Here is a 21,075-nt window from a genome sequence, read left to right on the forward strand (position 1 = left end):
CATATATTTAAAAGGGAACTTGGTGGCAGAGGTGCACTCTGGAAATGGCAGTCATTTTAGTGATGCATGATCAATTTTTATAAAGGAGAGAGTCAGGAAAAAGGACAATCATCAACACCTCAAGACTGGTTAATGGGCAACCAAACTTCCTACCCTCTAAAGATCTACACACATTGATGTCAGCAATTGATAGACGCATCTAAGGATAATTAACAGTGCCAACTGCTGCAGTTAGAGGCAGGTGCCAGCAGAGTGCAGAGCGGGCTCAGCTCTTGAGCCTGCTTTACACACCCACATCCAATGTAGGTCATGTATATTGTCCCAATAAATCAGAGATGCATAATACATGCCCACACTCTTTGCGATTAGTTTCCCAATAGAAAACATACTTGGCAACTATACACAGTTTTGTTGCACTTGGTTTTGGAGGTTACCCAACTGATTGATGGTACACATCTAGTGGTTACAGTTCAGCGCTAAAGCATACAGCTTGTAGCATACACATCAAAGTTAATGACAAAATTTAATGGTTACTTTTCCGAGCTGATGCACAAAGTACTACAATGAGTACTCCAGTTGACACATTTCTCAGGGTAAATAAAAGGTAGACAGCTGAAGGGATTGGTAGACTGGTACAAATAGCAACTGGTCAAAATTTGTTCGGAACCAAGATATCTCTACTTGTACTCATCCACAATACAGATTTTGGTCTTGAAGAATTCCACAATCTGGTATCAAAGGCTTCATATCTATGCATGAAGCACTCCAGCAGGCCTAAAGGTTACGGCAGTTCAGAGCAGGTCCACATAGTCTGGAAGCAACTTGTCCGGCTAAGAGAGGCTCGACTCCTTTCAGCCATCCAAACTCCAATCACAGATCCTCTCACTTTTCCAGATCATGGAAGGTGTGTAGTGTTCTGCCGAATACATTGATATCTCCTCCAGCCACAGGGCAGCAACAGCGGATATTCATGCTTACACAGGTGTTGTGCCTTTACACAACATCACCATTTAAAAGGGAAGGTGCTGTGATTTTAGTTTTTGTATTAATAGTTACTGATTATGGAATCAATTATGTTTAATACAAAATGAAATTCATTGTTTAGTTTTTACTTAATTCTATTTTTACTCAAACACTGGGGGCTGCCATCTTGGATTTGCAGTGTGTAACATCAGTTAATCACCTCAAATACAGCAGCTCTCTGTGCATAAGAGATAGTTGGCATTCAACCCGATCTCCTGCTCCCTGCTGTGACCTGGACATGTCCCCTGGGCTGTCCAGATGACTCCTCTGGGAGAAGATCGCCGCCCTCTTTGTGGAGACCACAGCATATGATGTGCACTCATGTTCCCCCTGTGACTGCTCTGTGCTCAATCGCTAGTTGAGTAGTTGACGCGCCCATGGGGTTGGATGTTACCCATCACCAGGCTGCAGTTCTTCTCCTGGGTCACCGCGGTGGCCTTGCCCGGTTTCTCTGACCCTGGCGGTGTCAATAAAGACAGGGATAGGGGATGATTTGAGGTAGTGGTTTGTGATGCCGCCAGTGTACGGCCAATTATTAGCCGCTTCTGCGGGAAGTCTCTTTGCTGGGGCGGATGGTGACGCAGCTCGGGTATTACAGCTATCCACAGGTAGAGCTAGGCCCCAGGGAGGATGTTTGTGGTAGTAGTAGCAGATGGCTCAGAAGCGACGGCAGAAATGGGACAACACAGAGGTTGCAGTTCAAGGTCTTTACTCACTGTAAGGTCGTCACTCTTGGATCGCTAGTCTCCGCTGTGATGGGCTTCAGCCAAACCCGGATAGGTCAGAGACCAGAACTCTGCTGTGGATTGTGAGCCCTTCCTCCTTGCGCTGTGTTTAATGGATCCCAGTGACTTGTAATCCTACAGAGACCTGTGTCCTGGGTTTTGTTCCCATCCCGTATAGCAGGCAGTGCAAGTCCGTTATGGGCTGGATCCTGATCACAACTCCTGGCTCTATGTGCTGCTTTGGCCCGGGCACTTGTGGTGGGCCAGGAGACTTGGAATCCCCTGCCCGGTGGATTTGTCAGAGGGACATAAAGTTCCCCCCAACCTAGGGCTCCGCACCCAGTCTGCGCCGGCCTGAGGGAGCCATCAAGCTCTACCCTTAGCAACCGTGTCCTCCTGCTTCTCACATCTTCCCTGTCTATGGAGAGAGAGAGAGAGAGACAGAGTCCGAAGGCTGCTTTCACACATCCGTTTTTTCCTGTGCGGCACAATCCGGCGCTTTGCAGAAAAACCGCAACCTGCCGCCGGTTGCGTTTTTTTTTTTGCATAGACTTACATTAGTGCCGTACTGTGCCGCATGGGCTTGCGTTCGGTCCGGTTTTTGCCGCATGCGGCAGATTTAACCGATGCAGCGGCTGGATGGAACGTTGCCTGGCACGTTTTTTCATCCGGCAAAAAAAAAAAAACGCATCGCGACGCATCCGGCCGATGCGGTGCGATTTGCAATGCATGCCTATGGACGCCGCATGCGGCATTCTGCGGCAAACACCACATCCGGCCGCTGCATGCGGTTTTTTCCACTGCGTATGCTCAGTAGCCTGCCGCAAGCGGCAAAAAACAGACGGGCTGCATGTCAAAAACGTATGCAAACGATGCGGTATTGTCGCCGCATGCGTTGCATAGGTTTTAGAGCCGGATTGGCCGGCTCTGCTAAAACCGGATGTGTGAAAGCAGCCTTTCTCTCCAGTGTGTAGCTCCACCCTCCAGGTGCTGACCAGTGAGTGGAAAGTCCTGTTTCCATGACGGCCACCTCTAGCCCAGTCCCAGTGGTTAGCTACTAAGCTGTATGTTGTATGCAATGTGAAACACCAGTGAATAACCTCCTCTTTACCCGGAATTAATACTGCACCTTAAGTGAGGTGCAGTACCCTGTGGCGACTGAAGCCTCTGGGGCACCACACAGTAAAACTGTGCTGACAGGAGAGTTAAGGCTAGAATGTACGGTGTCATCCAGGTCCTGACTGCAGCCTGTACATTGTAACAGACTCACTACTGAAGACACTAGAATGTACAGGCTACAGTGAGGACCTGGATGGAGCCCATAGGCTCAACCCTGACAGGAGATGCTGACGCAAGCAGTAATGCAGGAATGGGGCGAGTATACATGCAGTGGTGCTGTGATAACAGCTAACATTAGCAGCGACCACCGGCAGCTCTTCCTGTCACTGTACTTCGCTATGACAGGAGTAGCTGTCGAGGCAACTACCTCACACGAGGAGGTGTTGGGAGCTGAGGTCTGGGATGGGGTGAGTGTCATGGGCGGGGAGCGGTGATCACAGCCTAACAATTTTAGTACCTGGCTGCAGATGACTGCTCCCGCTGCTGTGTTCAATGCAAAGCAGAGAAATTACACGCTGCTGTACTCTGAAGACACTGACACAGCTTTGCTATATCACTGCACACTGATATAGCAGAGCTGTGAACTGTATGCAGCACTATGGGGCACAGTATTGCGACGCATGGTATATTATGGGGCACGGTAGTACAGCGCATGGTATATTATGGAGCACAATATTGCGGAGCACGGTGTATTATGGGCTACAGTATTGCAGAGCACGGTATATTATGGGGCATGATATACAGTGGAGCACTATGCCAAATGTGTTTGATGATAGTTTAGACATTAGGATCACTTTGCAGTCCCCAACAAAAAGGCTCCACACTGTGATCCTAAATTTCATCCTCTCTTATCCTTTTGGAAACACCCAGAAGGGGAGAGGGAGGTGACATCACACACAGGAGAGCAGATTCCACCCAATTTTACTGCAGTTGTAATCCACGCTAGTTTTACACTTAGTTTCCAGCTGCTGCCCTCCTTGTGTTTAAAAGTGGAACATATCAAAGTTAAAAAAAATAATAATATAATATATATATAAAAAAAATAAAAATCATATATTTTGCTCCATTAACAACAAATATTTAAACAAGATATTAATATTTTATATTTTTTCAGGTTTTGTACGGCCCCTTCCCATTAACCCCTTCAAGACCGAGAAGGTACCAGTATGTCTTAAATCATGAAGGGGGAATCCCCACCAGCTAGTACAGTGAGCCAGTAGCGATCCCTACAAATGTCAGCAAAGATGAGCATTTCTGCTGATCTAAGCAGTGCAGCTTTGCTCTACAGGATCAGACTGCTGATGCTTATAGTCCCCTAGAGGACTAGTAAAATTAAAAAAAAAATTAAAGTTAAAAAACCTAAAATGTTTAAATTACCACTATTGAAAATTAAACACACACACACACACACACACACACACACACACACACACACACTGTATCGCCGCTTTCAGAAATGCCCGATTTATCAAGATATAAAAATAAATTAAACTGATTAGTAAATTGAGTAGTGCCAAAAAATTCCAAACGCTAAAATTATGTTTCTTGGTTGCTGCAAGTTTTGAGCAAAATGTAATAGCAGGTGATCAGAATGTAGCATCTGTCCTGTACAAAAATTGTACCATTAAAACGTCAGCCCGAGATGCAAAAAATAAGCCATCACTGAGCCCCATATTTAGAAAAATAAGAACACTATGGGTCGTGGAAAATGGCGCAAAAAGGGCATTTTGGGTTTTTTTGACCAAACTTCAGATTTTTTTTAACCTTTAAATAAAAGTAAATTTGTACGTTTCAGGTCTACGAATTTCAACCGACTTGAGGCATCACAGAAACATTAGTTTTACCATATAGTGAACACAGTGAATAAAATATCCCAAAAAAAACAAAACCCATCATGCAATCACTTTTTTTTGCAATTTTTCCTCCACATATCTACTCCACCTAAATTAAAGTCTGCATGGCACAACACCCAGTGCATACTTATATGACAAAGAAATAACCCACCACAAGACATAAGTGACAACCTTAAAAAGGAGGACTTTAACATTGAGCATTTTACACATAACAGATTTATAAATGTACACAACTATCCCTATAACATTGGTGGACAGTTTGGGCCCATTATTTGCCATACGTCAAAGTGCGCACTGCAGGAGATCACATCATGAACAGTATTAAAAAAAAAAACAAAAAACAACCCATAAACAAGTGGGAAGTCAAATGTCAAGTCAAGACCAGTGAACAGTTATAAACAGGTCAAACCACAGGACGTACGCACAAACCAGGATAGAATCTATTAACTGGCAATGGGAGCTGGCTCTCTGGGGTTTATATAGAACAGCCCCACCCAGTGCTGACAGCAGACAGAAACCAAAACAACAGATTAACTCCGTAGCTTCCAGACTGGAAAGAACCACAAGTCCCAGGGATAAAATAGGATAGTTTGTGTCAAGCATCCTCTGCTACAACAGTAGGTCGCTGCCTAGCAAGCAAAGCAGAATCCGCTACAGATGTTACATCATAAGAGCTTTGTGCGCACAGTACTAACGAGTTTATTTCTTAAAGGGTCGGTGTGACGAGGTGTCCCTCCCCAATCCCCGGCCTTAATTCATGTACTCTATGCCTTATAGGGTCATGTAGGTTGCTTGTCTGTCTTTGTTCTTTGGTTATAACATTATATCCCCCCAGCCTGTACCATATTGTAATCAGGCTCCAGAAGTAACTATTGTCCTGTATGTACTGCTTCTCCTGGGAGATTGTTTATTCTTCTCTGCATGGGGCTCCTCCAATCCACAACGTGTTAGACAGAATAGAGCCAGGATGTTTAGCATCCTTTCATGTATCAAATGTCCAGGGGAGGTGGGCCCTTCTGCCCACCTAATGGGCTGATCCCAGGAGAGAGGAATAATGAGACCCATGTTAGTCAGTTAGTTGGATCTCGGCTGGAGACGTACTAGGATCTATGGCTGAGGCTGGATCCTAGTGCCTGTGTATGGACTGTTACAGATTGGAGATCAGTGGCCACATGGGATTGTGTTTTGCTGTTCACCCTGTTGCTCAAGGAACTCCTATAAAAGGACCATTGCCATAATGTCCCTGGCGTTGGAATACCGGGAGGCACCTTCGGATTTGTTGTTTTGTTGTGGACTCTGCAGACTTTAAGGATTTATATTCATGTTTGGTGCCTTTGTGACACCCTGGCGCCGCCAGGTGGTCACAGGAAAACATACACCCCACACAACACCATCCCACACCAGGTTCCATCAGCCACAAAACCCTAGCCACCCCCCCTCAGGGTAGGAAGGACACACCAGTGGGCAGGACCAGGCGGATTGGAAGTGCCCACCTAGGGGACTTTAGGATCCGAAGGAGGGGACCAGTGAGTTAGTTTGGAGTCAAGGTCTAGTTCAAGTGACCGCGCAAGGTCAAGGCTGAGCTTAGTGAAGGGTAGCCAGGGTAGTGACCCTGGTCTACTGGCTAGGTGGCAAGCAGTGGACCGTGTCCAAAGGCGATGGGAGTCCGGTCGCGGGAAATCCAGAGTGGACTGGGACAGGGTTGGAGCCCGCCGGTACCGACAGCGGAGATCCGGTCCGTAAACAGTGCACAGGCGGGGTACCTAGACCCTAGTTAGAAGACAGATGCAAGCACGGTTCCAGACGTTGTTCCCGAGTGTTAGCCCAGATAGAGTGAAATGGCAGCCCACCACGGGGGATAGGGTATCCGCAACAACCCACTGAGATCCCAAGGGTAAGTTTTCGCGGGCACATCTCCCGACCAAAACCAAACCGGGAGTGTACTTCCCCGTTCCATACGAGGTCGTCTAAAATAGAAGGAAAATACAGAGTGCCGGAGGAAGGGACATTGGTACACCAGCCGTGTGTAGGAACCGTATACAACCTGAAGCGGCAGCTGGCCACTGACACCTTGGTTTACCAGCAGACTCGTGTGCATTTATTCATTCAATCGTGAGTACACCAACACCCTCCGGTCCGGCCCAGTGCATCACCACCAACAGCCATCACCTCCCGTGTTTTGGACATTGAGCCCCGGGGCATCCACCCCTACCCACGGAGGGTTTAACATCCAGCTGCCATTCCATCGCCCCCGGGTGCTCCCCAACAGCAGCGGTGGTACTCCATCTTACCACACACCGTGGGTGGCGTCACACAGTACTTACAACAATCCCCTGTATATATTACGCCCCCTTTTTATTTGAGTGCTCGCACAACCCCCGGGTCCGGAGACCCCTCGAGCCACTGCGGATCCGGATCCGAGCAGCCCGGCTGCTCATATGAGGGTGGCACACCTCAAAACCTGGCATCACGAACAGTATTGTAACTCATCCACCTACCTGGTGTAAGTGTACCTTGTTTTGGACTGTAAACGGTGCCCAGTTTCAAAATTTTTCGACAGCCTCCATTTTGCAGCCATTTTTGGGCACGAAAAACAACAAGCCCGGCGTCTTCTTCCCCGGAAAATGGTGCGAAGTTGAAGCACCGCCCCCTGGGAATGCGGGCGGAAGTTGGTGATTTCCCAGACAGGAAACGCAAAGGACAGTGGGTCCCGCGAGACTGTTGTCGAAAAACCAAGGGGAAAGAACCAGAGGAATGTCGGTGCCGGAGAGTGATGGTGGAGCAGCGTCACCCGCAGTGCCTGCCGGAGCTTCTGATGACCTGTTGTCCCAAGTTCAACGCCTGAGTAAGGATGTCGCTAGGATCCTCGCAACCTTACAGCTCCAGCCAAAGGCCAAGCCCACAGAAAAGATCCAGCTCGCCGACAGTCCGGAAGATGTCCCCTGGATGCAGAGAACGAACAACAACCAGTATGGACAACCTGTTTGTTACAAATGCAATAAGACTGGCCACTATTCTCGCTGGTGTCCTTTAAACGAGCAACCCCTGAGGCCAAGGACCAGTTCTCAGGAATAGACCCACAAGCCCCAGCTGATTGGCATGAGCGGTATGTCGGAGGTCGCGCCGTCATCTCCCTCGCAGTGGACGGTATCCCGAAGTTCGCACTTCTGTACACTGGCTTGCAGGTAACAACCATACCCTATGTACTGTATAAGCGCTACTGGTCTGATGATGACCTCACCCCACCAGACTCTGGCCTTACCATCATTGCGACTCCCCATGACCCAGGTGGGGTTCAAAGAGATGACTTTGAAGGTGGAGCGAGTGGAGCTAGAGCATCAAGGACTCATTGTTGTGCAGAACAACCCTAGTGACCGTAACCCAAAAATGGTCCTAGGGACTAATGTTATTGAAAATTGCATGGGAGAAGTATTGCATTTACTACAACAGCTGTGTGCAACTGCAGGAGCGGGCCGGCAGAGGGCTCTGCAATGGGAAATCCGGGCCCTCCTGCAGCGGCAACAGGTGAACTTGTCTGGTGGAGAAATTGGTAGTGTACGAGTGATGGATGTAGCGCCTCTAGTAGTTGCTCCGCGAAGCGAGATGATGATTTGGTGCAGGGCAGCAGTAGGCACCTGGGGACAGGATTACCCGGCAGTAGTGGAGCCCCTGACGTCAGAACACTGGCCCACAGTAATGGCAGCCAGAGGGATAATTGATGTCCGGAAGGGGAGAGTGCCCGTGAGAGTGATGAATTGCAGAGAGGAAGAGGTTAAGCTACCCCGATAGGCCAGCATTGCTAAGCTGTTCACAGTAGACACTTATGCCATCCAGACAACAACTTCCACCATCACTGCATCCCAGTCAACCAGTGACAGTCCACCAGAACAGTTAGAGGAGTGGTGTCAAGAGCTGCATGTAGGCACTGACTCCACACCTGCACACCACAGGGAAGGGTTTTACAGAGTAGTGCAAGAGTATGAGCAGGTCTTCAGTAAACATCCGTTAGACTTTGGGAGGATGAAGGGGGTCCAACACCACATTCCCACAAGTGCACATCCACCCATCAAGGAGAGGTATAGGCCAATTCCTACCGCACATTACCAGTGTGCCAAAGACATGTTGAGGAACATGAAGGAGGTGGGGGTCATCTGTGATAGCTGTAGCCCCTGGGCAGCTCCATTGGTCCTGGTTAAGAAGAAGGACGGCACCATGAGGATGTGTGTGGACAACCGGAAGATTAACCAGATAACTCATAAAGACGCATACCTTCTTCCCCATATTGAAGAATCATTGGCTGCATTAAGGATGGCAAATTACTTTTCTACTCTTGACCTTACTAGTGGCTACTGGCAGGTGTCCGTCACAGAGGAAGACCGGGAGAAGACCGCTTTCACTACTCCAATGGGTCTCTGCGAGTTCAATAGCATGCCCTTTCGGTTGTGTAACGCGCTGGGAACCTTCCAGAGGCTGATTGAGTGCTGCTTGGGACATCGCAACTTTGAAACGGTCCTGCTATACTTGGACGACATCATTGTCTACTCTAAGACGTATGAAGCACACCTGGAACGTCTTGCCGAAGTGTCCGCGGCCTTCTCCAGGTTCTCAACTTTTTGCATGTCTCAGTTATAAAATCCTAGTAGCTTTCTACCATATTGGGACATCTACAAACCCTCCTTTGCTAATATATGAAGTATACCATGAAGTTGGTAGTGCTTGGAATACAAGTAACTTAACTAAATGGAAAAATAAGATCTCAAATGTTGCATGTATATGGGGCTACCATTAACCTTGACCTTAACTTTGAAGGGTTTCCACTTGTAATTGATCTACCAAAGTGTAAATGTAGAATAACCCATTTCTTTACAGAAAGTTTACCTTGAGATAAGACTCATATAGCACAAAACTTCCTTGGAATAAGTTTCCCACAAATGGCAGAGGAATCGGTCCAGGAGGCAAAGAAAGTCTTCTCCTGTGTATTCTCCAAGTAAGTATTAGAAGAGAGAAGAGAATGAAAAGACCCAGAAATAATGTAGACAACTCCATGATCTGTAACAAAATGTGCAAAAAAAAAAAAAAAGTCATTTTACTTCGAGATCTTAGAATCTAACAATTATTAACACTGTATAGAATTTGCTCAACATGTTATATTTTAACTAATAGCAGAAAACAGATAATTTACATAACTTTTGGCCTTATTCCCAGTCTGAAAGCAAGCTCGCTTAGCATATATTTAAAAGGGAACTTGGTGGCAGAGGTGCACTCTGGAAATGGCAGTCATTTTAGTGATGCATGATCAATTTTTATAAAGGAGAGAGTCAGGAAAAAGGACAATCATCAACACCTCAAGACTGGTTAATGGGCAACCAAACTTCCTACCCTCTAAAGATCTACACACATTGATGTCAGCAATTGATAGACGCATCTAAGGATAATTAACAGTGCCAACTGCTGCAGTTAGAGGCAGGTGCCAGCAGAGTGCAGAGCGGGCTCAGCTCTTGAGCCTGCTTTACACACCCACATCCAATGTAGGTCATGTATATTGTCCCAATAAATCAGAGATGCATAATACATGCCCACACTCTTTGCGATTAGTTTCCCAATAGAAAACATACTTGGCAACTATACACAGTTTTGTTGCACTTGGTTTTGGAGGTTACCCAACTGATTGATGGTACACATCTAGTGGTTACAGTTCAGCGCTAAAGCATACAGCTTGTAGCATACACATCAAAGTTAATGACAAAATTTAATGGTTACTTTTCCGAGCTGATGCACAAAGTACTACAATGAGTACTCCAGTTGACACATTTCTCAGGGTAAATAAAAGGTAGACAGCTGAAGGGATTGGTAGACTGGTACAAATAGCAACTGGTCAAAATTTGTTCGGAACCAAGATATCTCTACTTGTACTCATCCACAATACAGATTTTGGTCTTGAAGAACTCCACAATCTGGTATCAAAGGCTTCATATCTATGCATGAAGCACTCCAGCAGGCCTAAAGGTTATGGCAGTTCAGAGCAGGTCCACATAGTCTGGAAGCAACTTGTCCGGCTAAGAGAGGCTCGACTCCTTTCAGCCATCCAAACTCCAATCACAGATCCTCTCACTTTTCCAGATCATGGAAGGTGTGTAGTGTTCTGCCGAATACATTGATATCTCCTCCAGCCACAGGGCAGCAACAGCGGATATTCATGCTTACACAGGTGTTGTGCCTTTACACAACATCACCATTTAAAAGGGAAGGTGCTGTGATTTTAGTTTTTGTATTAATAGTTACTGATTATGGAATCAATTATGTTTAATACAAAATGAAATTCATTGTTTAGTTTTTACTTAATTCTATTTTTACTCAAACACTGGGGGCTGCCATCTTGGATTTGCAGTGTGTAACATCAGTTAATCACCTCAAATACAGCAGCTCTCTGTGCATAAGAGATAGTTGGCATTCAACCCGATCTCCTGCTCCCTGCTGTGACCTGGACATGTCCCCTGGGCTGTCCAGATGACTCCTCTGGGAGAAGATCGCCGCCCTCTTTGTGGAGACCACAGCATATGATGTGCACTCATGTTCCCCCTGTGACTGCTCTGTGCTCAATCGCTAGTTGAGTAGTTGACGCGCCCATGGGGTTGGATGTTACCCATCACCAGGCTGCAGTTCTTCTCCTGGGTCACCGCGGTGGCCTTGCCCGGTTCTCTGACCCTGGCGGTGTCAATAAAGACAGGGATAGGGGATGATTTGAGGTAGTGGTTTGTGATGCCGCCAGTGTACGGCCAATTATTAGCCGCTTCTGCGGGAAGTCTCTTTGCTGGGGCGGATGGTGACGCAGCTCGGGTATTACAGCTATCCACAGGTAGAGCTAGGCCCCAGGCAGGATGTTTGTGGTAGTAGTAGCAGATGGCTCAGAAGCGACGGCAGAAATGGGACAACACAGAGGTTGCAGTTCAAGGTCTTTACTCACTGTAAGGTCGTCACTCTTGGATCGCTAGTCTCCGCTGTGATGGGCTTCAGCCAAACCCGGATAGGTCAGAGACCAGAACTCTGCTGTGGATTGTGAGCCCTTCCTCCTTGCGCTGTGTTTAATGGATCCCAGTGACTTGTAATCCTACAGAGACCTGTGTCCTGGGTTTTGTTCCCATCCCGTATAGCAGGCAGTGCAAGTCCGTTATGGGCTGGATCCTGATCACAACTCCTGGCTCTATGTGCTGCTTTGGCCCGGGCACTTGTGGTGGGCCAGGAGACTTGGAATCCCCTGCCCGGTGGATTTGTCAGAGGGACATAAAGTTCCCCCCAACCTAGGGCTCCGCACCCAGTCTGCGCCGGCCTGAGGGAGCCATCAAGCTCTACCCTTAGCAACCGTGTCCTCCTGCTTCTCACATCTTCCCTGTCTATGGAGAGAGAGAGAGAGAGACAGAGTCCGAAGGCTGCTTTCACACATCTGTTTTTTCCTGTGCGGCACAATCCGGCGCTTTGCAGAAAAACCGCAACCTGCCGCCGGTTGCGTTTTTTTTTTTGCATAGACTTACATTAGTGCCGTACTGTGCCGCATGGGCTTGCGTTCGGTCCGGTTTTTGCCGCATGCGGCAGATTTAACCGATGCAGCGGCTGGATGGAACGTTGCCTGGCACGTTTTTTCATCCGGCAAAAAAAAAAAAAACGCATCGCGACGCATCCGGCCGATGCGGTGCGATTTGCAATGCATGCCTATGGACGCCGCATGCGGCATTCTGCGGCAAACACCACATCCGGCCGCTGCATGCGGTTTTTTCCACTGCGTATGCTCAGTAGCCTGCCGCAAGCGGCAAAAAACAGACGGGCTGCATGTCAAAAACGTATGCAAACGATGCGGTATTGTCGCCGCATGCGTTGCATAGGTTTTAGAGCCGGATTGGCCGGCTCTGCTAAAACCGGATGTGTGAAAGCAGCCTTTCTCTCCAGTGTGTAGCTCCACCCTCCAGGTGCTGACCAGTGAGTGGAAAGTCCTGTTTCCATGACGGCCACCTCTAGCCCAGTCCCAGTGGTTAGCTACTAAGCTGTATGTTGTATGCAATGTGAAACACCAGTGAATAACCTCCTCTTTACCCGGAATTAATACTGCACCTTAAGTGAGGTGCAGTACCCTGTGGCGACTGAAGCCTCTGGGGCACCACACAGTAAAACTGTGCTGACAGGAGAGTTAAGGCTAGAATGTACGGTGTCATCCAGGTCCTGACTGCAGCCTGTACATTGTAACAGACTCACTACTGAAGACACTAGAATGTACAGGCTACAGTGAGGACCTGGATGGAGCCCATAGGCTCAACCCTGACAGGAGATGCTGACGCAAGCAGTAATGCAGGAATGGGGCGAGTATACATGCAGTGGTGCTGTGATAACAGCTAACATTAGCAGCGACCACCGGCAGCTCTTCCTGTCACTGTACTTCGCTATGACAGGAGTAGCTGTCGAGGCAACTACCTCACACGAGGAGGTGTTGGGAGCTGAGGTCTGGGATGGGGTGAGTGTCATGGGCGGGGAGCGGTGATCACAGCCTAACAATTTTAGTACCTGGCTGCAGATGACTGCTCCCGCTGCTGTGTTCAATGCAAAGCAGAGAAATTACACGCTGCTGTACTCTGAAGACACTGACACAGCTTTGCTATATCACTGCACACTGATATAGCAGAGCTGTGAACTGTATGCAGCACTATGGGGCACAGTATTGCGACGCATGGTATATTATGGGGCACGGTAGTACAGCGCATGGTATATTATGGAGCACAATATTGCGGAGCACGGTGTATTATGGGCTACAGTATTGCAGAGCACGGTATATTATGGGGCATGATATACAGTGGAGCACTATGCCAAATGTGTTTGATGATAGTTTAGACATTAGGATCACTTTGCAGTCCCCAACAAAAAGGCTCCACACTGTGATCCTAAATTTCATCCTCTCTTATCCTTTTGGAAACACCCAGAAGGGGAGAGGGAGGTGACATCACACACAGGAGAGCAGATTCCACCCAATTTTACTGCAGTTGTAATCCACGCTAGTTTTACACTTAGTTTCCAGCTGCTGCCCTCCTTGTGTTTAAAAGTGGAACATATCAAAGTTAAAAAAAATAATAATATAATATATATATAAAAAAAATAAAAATCATATATTTTGCTCCATTAACAACAAATATTTAAACAAGATATTAATATTTTATATTTTTTCAGGTTTTGTACGGCCCCTTCCCATTAACCCCTTCAAGACCGAGAAGGTACCAGTATGTCTTAAATCATGAAGGGGGAATCCCCACCAGCTAGTACAGTGAGCCAGTAGCGATCCCTACAAATGTCAGCAAAGATGAGCATTTCTGCTGATCTAAGCAGTGCAGCTTTGCTCTACAGGATCAGACTGCTGATGCTTATAGTCCCCTAGAGGACTAGTAAAATTAAAAAAAAAATTAAAGTTAAAAAACCTAAAATGTTTAAATTACCACTATTGAAAATTAAACACACACACACACACACACACACACACACACACACACTGTATCGCCGCTTTCAGAAATGCCCGATTTATCAAGATATAAAAATAAATTAAACTGATTAGTAAATTGAGTAGTGCCAAAAAATTCCAAACGCTAAAATTATGTTTCTTGGTTGCTGCAAGTTTTGAGCAAAATGTAATAGCAGGTGATCAGAATGTAGCATCTGTCCTGTACAAAAATTGTACCATTAAAACGTCAGCCCGAGATGCAAAAAATAAGCCATCACTGAGCCCCATATTTAGAAAAATAAGAACACTATGGGTCGTGGAAAATGGCGCAAAAAGGGCATTTTGGGTTTTTTTGACCAAACTTCAGATTTTTTTTAACCTTTAAATAAAAGTAAATTTGTACGTTTCAGGTCTACAAATTTCAACCGACTTGAGGCATCACAGAAACATTAGTTTTACCATATAGTGAACACAGTGAATAAAATATCCCAAAAAAAACAAAACCCATCATGCAATCACTTTTTTTTGCAATTTTTCCTCCACATATCTACTCCACCTAAATTAAAGTCTGCATGGCACAACACCCAGTGCATACTTATATGACCAAGAAATAACCCACCACAAGACATAAGTGACAACCTTAAAAAGGAGGACTTTAACATTGAGCATTTTACACATAACAGATTTATAAATGTACACAACTATCCCTATAACATTGGTGGACAGTTTGGGCCCATTATTTGCCATACGTCAAAGTGCGCACTGCAGGAGATCACATCATGAACAGTATTAAAAAAAAAAACAAAAAACAACCCATAAACAAGTGGGAAGTCAAATGTCAAGTCAAGACCAGTGAACAGTTATAAACAGGTCAAACCACAGGACGTACGCACAAACCAGGATAGAATCTATTAACTGGCAATGGGAGCTGGCTCTCTGGGGTTTATATAGAACAGCCCCACCCAGTGCTGACAGCAGACAGAAACCAAAACAACAGATTAACTCCGTAGCTTCCAGACTGGAAAGAACCACAAGTCCCAGGGATAAAATAGGATAGTTTGTGTCAAGCATCCTCTGCTACAACAGTAGGTCGCTGCCTAGCAAGCAAAGCAGAATCCGCTACAGATGTTACATCATAAGAGCTTTGTGCGCACAGTACTAACGAGTTTATTTCTTAAAGGGTCGGTGTGACGAGGTGTCCCTCCCCAATCCCCGGCCTTAATTCATGTACTCTATGCCTTATAGGGTCATGTAGGTTGCTTGTCTGTCTTTGTTCTTTGGTTATAACATTATATCCCCCCAGCCTGTACCATATTGTAATCAGGCTCCAGAAGTAACTATTGTCCTGTATGTACTGCTTCTCCTGGGAGATTGTTTATTCTTCTCTGCATGGGGCTCCTCCAATCCACAACGTGTTAGACAGAATAGAGCCAGGATGTTTAGCATCCTTTCATGTATCAAATGTCCAGGGGAGGTGGGCCCTTCTGCCCACCTAATGGGCTGATCCCAGGAGAGAGGAATAATGAGACCCATGTTAGTCAGTTAGTTGGATCTCGGCTGGAGACGTACTAGGATCTATGGCTGAGGCTGGATCCTAGTGCCTGTGTATGGACTGTTACAGATTGGAGATCAGTGGCCACATGGGATTGTGTTTTGCTGTTCACCCTGTTGCTCAAGGAACTCCTATAAAAGGACCATTGCCATAATGTCCCTGGCGTTGGAATACCGGGAGGCACCTTCGGATTTGTTGTTTTGTTGTGGACTCTGCAGACTTTAAGGATTTATATTCATGTTTGGTGCCTTTGTGACACCCTGGCGCCGCCAGGTGGTCACAGGAAAACATACACCCCACACAACACCATCCCACACCAGGTTCCATCAGCCACAAAACCCTAGCCACCCCCCCTCAGGGTAGGAAGGACACACCAGTGGGCAGGACCAGGCGGATTGGAAGTGCCCACCTAGGGGACTTTAGGATCCGAAGGAGGGGACCAGTGAGTTAGTTTGGAGTCAAGGTCTAGTTCAAGTGACCGCGCAAGGTCAAGGCTGAGCTTAGTGAAGGGTAGCCAGGGTAGTGACCCTGGTCTACTGGCTAGGTGGCAAGCAGTGGACCGTGTCCAAAGGCGATGGGAGTCCGGTCGCGGGAAATCCAGAGTGGACTGGGACAGGGTTGGAGCCCGCCGGTACCGACAGCGGAGATCCGGTCCGTAAACAGTGCACAGGCGGGGTACCTAGACCCTAGTTAGAAGACAGATGCAAGCACGGTTCCAGACGTTGTTCCCGAGTGTTAGCCCAGATAGAGTGAAATGGCAGCCCACCACGGGGGATAGGGTATCCGCAACAACCCACTGAGATCCCAAGGGTAAGTTTTCGCGGGCACATCTCCCGACCAAAACCAAACCGGGAGTGTACTTCCCCGTTCCATACGAGGTCGTCTAAAATAGAAGGAAAATACAGAGTGCCGGAGGAAGGGACATTGGTACACCAGCCGTGTGTAGGAACCGTATACAACCTGAAGCGGCAGCTGGCCACTGACACCTTGGTTTACCAGCAGACTCGTGTGCATTTATTCATTCAATCGTGAGTACACCAACACCCTCCGGTCCGGCCCAGTGCATCACCACCAACAGCCATCACCTCCCGTGTTTTGGACATTGAGCCCCGGGGCATCCACCCCTACCCACGGAGGGTTTAACATCCAGCTGCCATTCCATCGCCCCCGGGTGCTCCCCAACAGCAGCGGTGGTACTCCATCTTACCACACACCGTGGGTGGCGTCACACAGTACTTACAACAATCCCCTGTATATATTACGCCCCCTTTTTATTTGAGTGCTCGCACAACCCCCGGGTCCGGAGACCCCTCGAGCCACTGCGGATCCGGATCCGAGCAGCCCGGCTGCTCACATGAGGGTGGCACACCTCAAAACCTGGCATCACGAACAGTATTGTAACTCATCCACCTACCTGGTGTAAGTGTACCTTGTTTTGGACTGTAAACGGTGCCCAGTTTCAAAATTTTTCGACAGCCTCCATTTTGCAGCCATTTTTGGGCACGAAAAACAACAAGCCCGGCGTCTTCTTCCCCGGAAAATGGTGCGAAGTTGAAGCACCGCCCCCTGGGAATGCGGGCGGAAGTTGGTGATTTCCCAGACAGGAAACGCAAAGGACAGTGGGTCCCGCGAGACTGTTGTCGAAAAACCAAGGGGAAAGAACCAGAGGAATGTCGGTGCCGGAGAGTGATGGTGGAGCAGCGTCACCCGCAGTGCCTGCCGGAGCTTCTGATGACCTGTTGTCCCAAGTTCAACGCCTGAGTAAGGATGTCGCTAGGATCCTCGCAACCTTACAGCTCCAGCCAAAGGCCAAGCCCACAGAAAAGATCCAGCTCGCCGACAGTCCGGAAGATGTCCCCTGGATGCAGAGAACGAACAACAACCAGTATGGACAACCTGTTTGTTACAAATGCAATAAGACTGGCCACTATTCTCGCTGGTGTCCTTTAAACGAGCAACCCCTGAGGCCAAGGACCAGTTCTCAGGAATAGACCCACAAGCCCCAGCTGATTGGCATGAGCGGTATGTCGGAGGTCGCGCCGTCATCTCCCTCGCAGTGGACGGTATCCCGAAGTTCGCACTTCTGTACACTGGCTTGCAGGTAACAACCATACCCTATGTACTGTATAAGCGCTACTGGTCTGATGATGACCTCACCCCACCAGACTCTGGCCTTACCATCATTGCGACTCCCCATGACCCAGGTGGGGTTCAAAGAGATGACTTTGAAGGTGGAGCGAGTGGAGCTAGAGCATCAAGGACTCATTGTTGTGCAGAACAACCCTAGTGACCGTAACCCAAAAATGGTCCTAGGGACTAATGTTATTGAAAATTGCATGGGAGAAGTATTGCATTTACTACAACAGCTGTGTGCAACTGCAGGAGCGGGCCGGCAGAGGGCTCTGCAATGGGAAATCCGGGCCCTCCTGCAGCGGCAACAGGTGAACTTGTCTGGTGGAGAAATTGGTAGTGTACGAGTGATGGATGTAGCGCCTCTAGTAGTTGCTCCGCGAAGCGAGATGATGATTTGGTGCAGGGCAGCAGTAGGCACCTGGGGACAGGATTACCCGGCAGTAGTGGAGCCCCTGACGTCAGAACACTGGCCCACAGTAATGGCAGCCAGAGGGATAATTGATGTCCGGAAGGGGAGAGTGCCCGTGAGAGTGATGAATTGCAGAGAGGAAGAGGTTAAGCTACCCCGATAGGCCAGCATTGCTAAGCTGTTCACAGTAGACACTTATGCCATCCAGACAACAACTTCCACCATCACTGCATCCCAGTCAACCAGTGACAGTCCACCAGAACAGTTAGAGGAGTGGTGTCAAGAGCTGCATGTAGGCACTGACTCCACACCTGCACACCACAGGGAAGGGTTTTACAGAGTAGTGCAAGAGTATGAGCAGGTCTTCAGTAAACATCCGTTAGACTTTGGGAGGATGAAGGGGGTCCAACACCACATTCCCACAAGTGCACATCCACCCATCAAGGAGAGGTATAGGCCAATTCCTACCGCACATTACCAGTGTGCCAAAGACATGTTGAGGAACATGAAGGAGGTGGGGGTCATCTGTGATAGCTGTAGCCCCTGGGCAGCTCCATTGGTCCTGGTTAAGAAGAAGGACGGCACCATGAGGATGTGTGTGGACAACCGGAAGATTAACCAGATAACTCATAAAGACGCATACCTTCTTCCCCATATTGAAGAATCATTGGCTGCATTAAGGATGGCAAATTACTTTTCTACTCTTGACCTTACTAGTGGCTACTGGCAGGTGTCCGTCACAGAGGAAGACCGGGAGAAGACCGCTTTCACTACTCCAATGGGTCTCTGCGAGTTCAATAGCATGCCCTTTCGGTTGTGTAACGCGCTGGGAACCTTCCAGAGGCTGATTGAGTGCTGCTTGGGACATCGCAACTTTGAAACGGTCCTGCTATACTTGGACGACATCATTGTCTACTCTAAGACGTATGAAGCACACCTGGAACGTCTTGCCGAAGTGTCCGCGGCCTTCTCCAGGTACAGGATGAAGCTGAAGCCATCCAAATGCCATTTGCTGAAACCCAAAGTTCAATATCTAGGGCATGTGGTTAGTGCAGAAGGTGTAGCACCAGACCCGAAGAAGATCACAGCCATCCAGAGCTGGCCAAGACCTACCACCGTCAGAGAAGTGAGGCAGTTCCTGGGCCTGATGGGCTATTAACGCCGCTTCATCAAAGGCTACACCAAGATGGCAGCTTCCTTGCAAGATCTCCTGGTGGGACAACCCAAGCATGGCAAGACTTTTGGTTCCCCGTTCGTCTGGGATATGGAACAGGAAGAATCCTTTCAACAGATGAAGTCGGCCTTGACCGGAGAAGAGATTCTCGCCTATCCCGACTACGGTCTCCCGTTCATCTTATACACTGATGCCAGCAACGTGGGCTTGGGTGCTGTCCTGTCCCAGATGCAGAATGGCAAGGAGAAGGTAATAGCCTATGCAAGCAGGAAGCTCCATCCAAAGGAAAGGAACCCTGAGAATTAGGGTAGTGGCCCTGGTCTACTGGCTAGGTGGCAAGCAGTGGACCGTGTCCAAAGGCGACGGGAGTCCGCTCACGGGAAATCCAGAGTGGACCGGGACAGGGTTGGAGCCTGCCGGTACCGACAGCGGAGATCCAGTCCGGAAACCGTGCACAGGCGGGGTACTTGGACCCTAGTTAGAAGACGGTTGCAAGCCCCTTCTCTAATTAACCAGTCCAGGAGCAAGATTCCAGACGTTGTTCCCGAGTGTTAGCCCAGATGGGCTGCCGTTTCGCTCTACCACGGGGGATAGGGTATCCGCAACAACCCACTGAGGTCCCAAGGGTCAGTTTTCGCGGGCACATCTACCAACCAAAACCAAACCGGGAGTGGACTTCCCCGTTCCATAGGAGGTCGTCTAAAATAGAAGGAAAATACAGAGTGCCGGAAAAAGGGACATTGGTACACCAGCCGGGTGTGGGAACCGTATACTCCCTGAAGCAGCAGCCGGCCACTGACACCTTGGTTTACCAGCAGACTCGTGTGCATTTATTCAATCGTGAGTACACCAACACCCTCCGGTCCGGCCCGGTGCATCACCGCCAACAGCCATCACCTCCCGTGTTCTGGACGCTGAGCCCCGGGGCATCCACCCCTACCCACGGGGGGGGTTAACATCAAGCTGCCATTCCATTGCCCCCGGGTGCTCCCCAACAGCAGCGGTGGTACTCCATCTTACCACACACCGTGGGTGGCGTCACGAAGTATCTACAACAATCCCCTGTACATATTACGCCCCCTTTTTATTTGAGTGTCTGCATGACCCCCCGGGTCCGGAGACCCCTCGAGCCACTGCGGATCCGGATCCAAGCAGCCCGGCTGAAGACGTGGGGCGGCACACCTTATCTGTGTGGTTCCAATAAAGCCCTTTGGATTGTTCCTTGGCCTGGCGTCCCTTACTGCTCTGTCGCATACCCAGTCACAAATTGGAGGCAGCGGTGGGATCAGAGCAGAAGTAATGGAGGACAACGGCCCATCGACATCTGGAACCAAAACCTCAGAGTACAAAAACTGGACTGTGGGAAGCCTAAAAACAAAGCCCCGTGAATTAGGAGTCGACTACAAAGGACTCTCCAAGGAGCAACTAATTGAGATTTTGGAAGAGTCTTGCCTGCAAGATGGCACCGAGGAAGGATTTCCACAGCAAGGACAGGAAAGACGGGAGCTGGAGGTAAATACCCAAAAAAGTCAGTGGGTTGTGTGGTATGAGGAGGAGATAGCACTTCTGGGAGATGAGGCCACCATAGAAGATAAGCGAGAGGCCATTCATAGAT

The 21,075-nt window shown here is 48.4% G+C and overlaps 1 protein-coding gene across 1 annotated transcript in view; it reads right to left on the reverse strand.

The window, feature by feature from the left end:
• Positions 1–9,751, reverse strand: part of LOC142311900 (cytochrome P450 2G1-like) — a 204,365-nt gene extending 194,614 nt beyond the window's left edge. Inside the window, exon 1 of the mRNA XM_075350742.1 lies at positions 9,599–9,751. The gene's annotated coding sequence lies outside the window, so the exon portion shown is untranslated. The remainder of the gene's footprint in view (positions 1–9,598) is intronic.
• Positions 9,752–21,075: the final 11,324 nt, after the last annotated feature.

The sequence above is a fragment of the Anomaloglossus baeobatrachus genome, chromosome 5, assembly GCF_048569485.1.
Source record: "Anomaloglossus baeobatrachus isolate aAnoBae1 chromosome 5, aAnoBae1.hap1, whole genome shotgun sequence".
Classification (NCBI taxonomy): Eukaryota; Metazoa; Chordata; class Amphibia; order Anura; family Aromobatidae; genus Anomaloglossus; species Anomaloglossus baeobatrachus.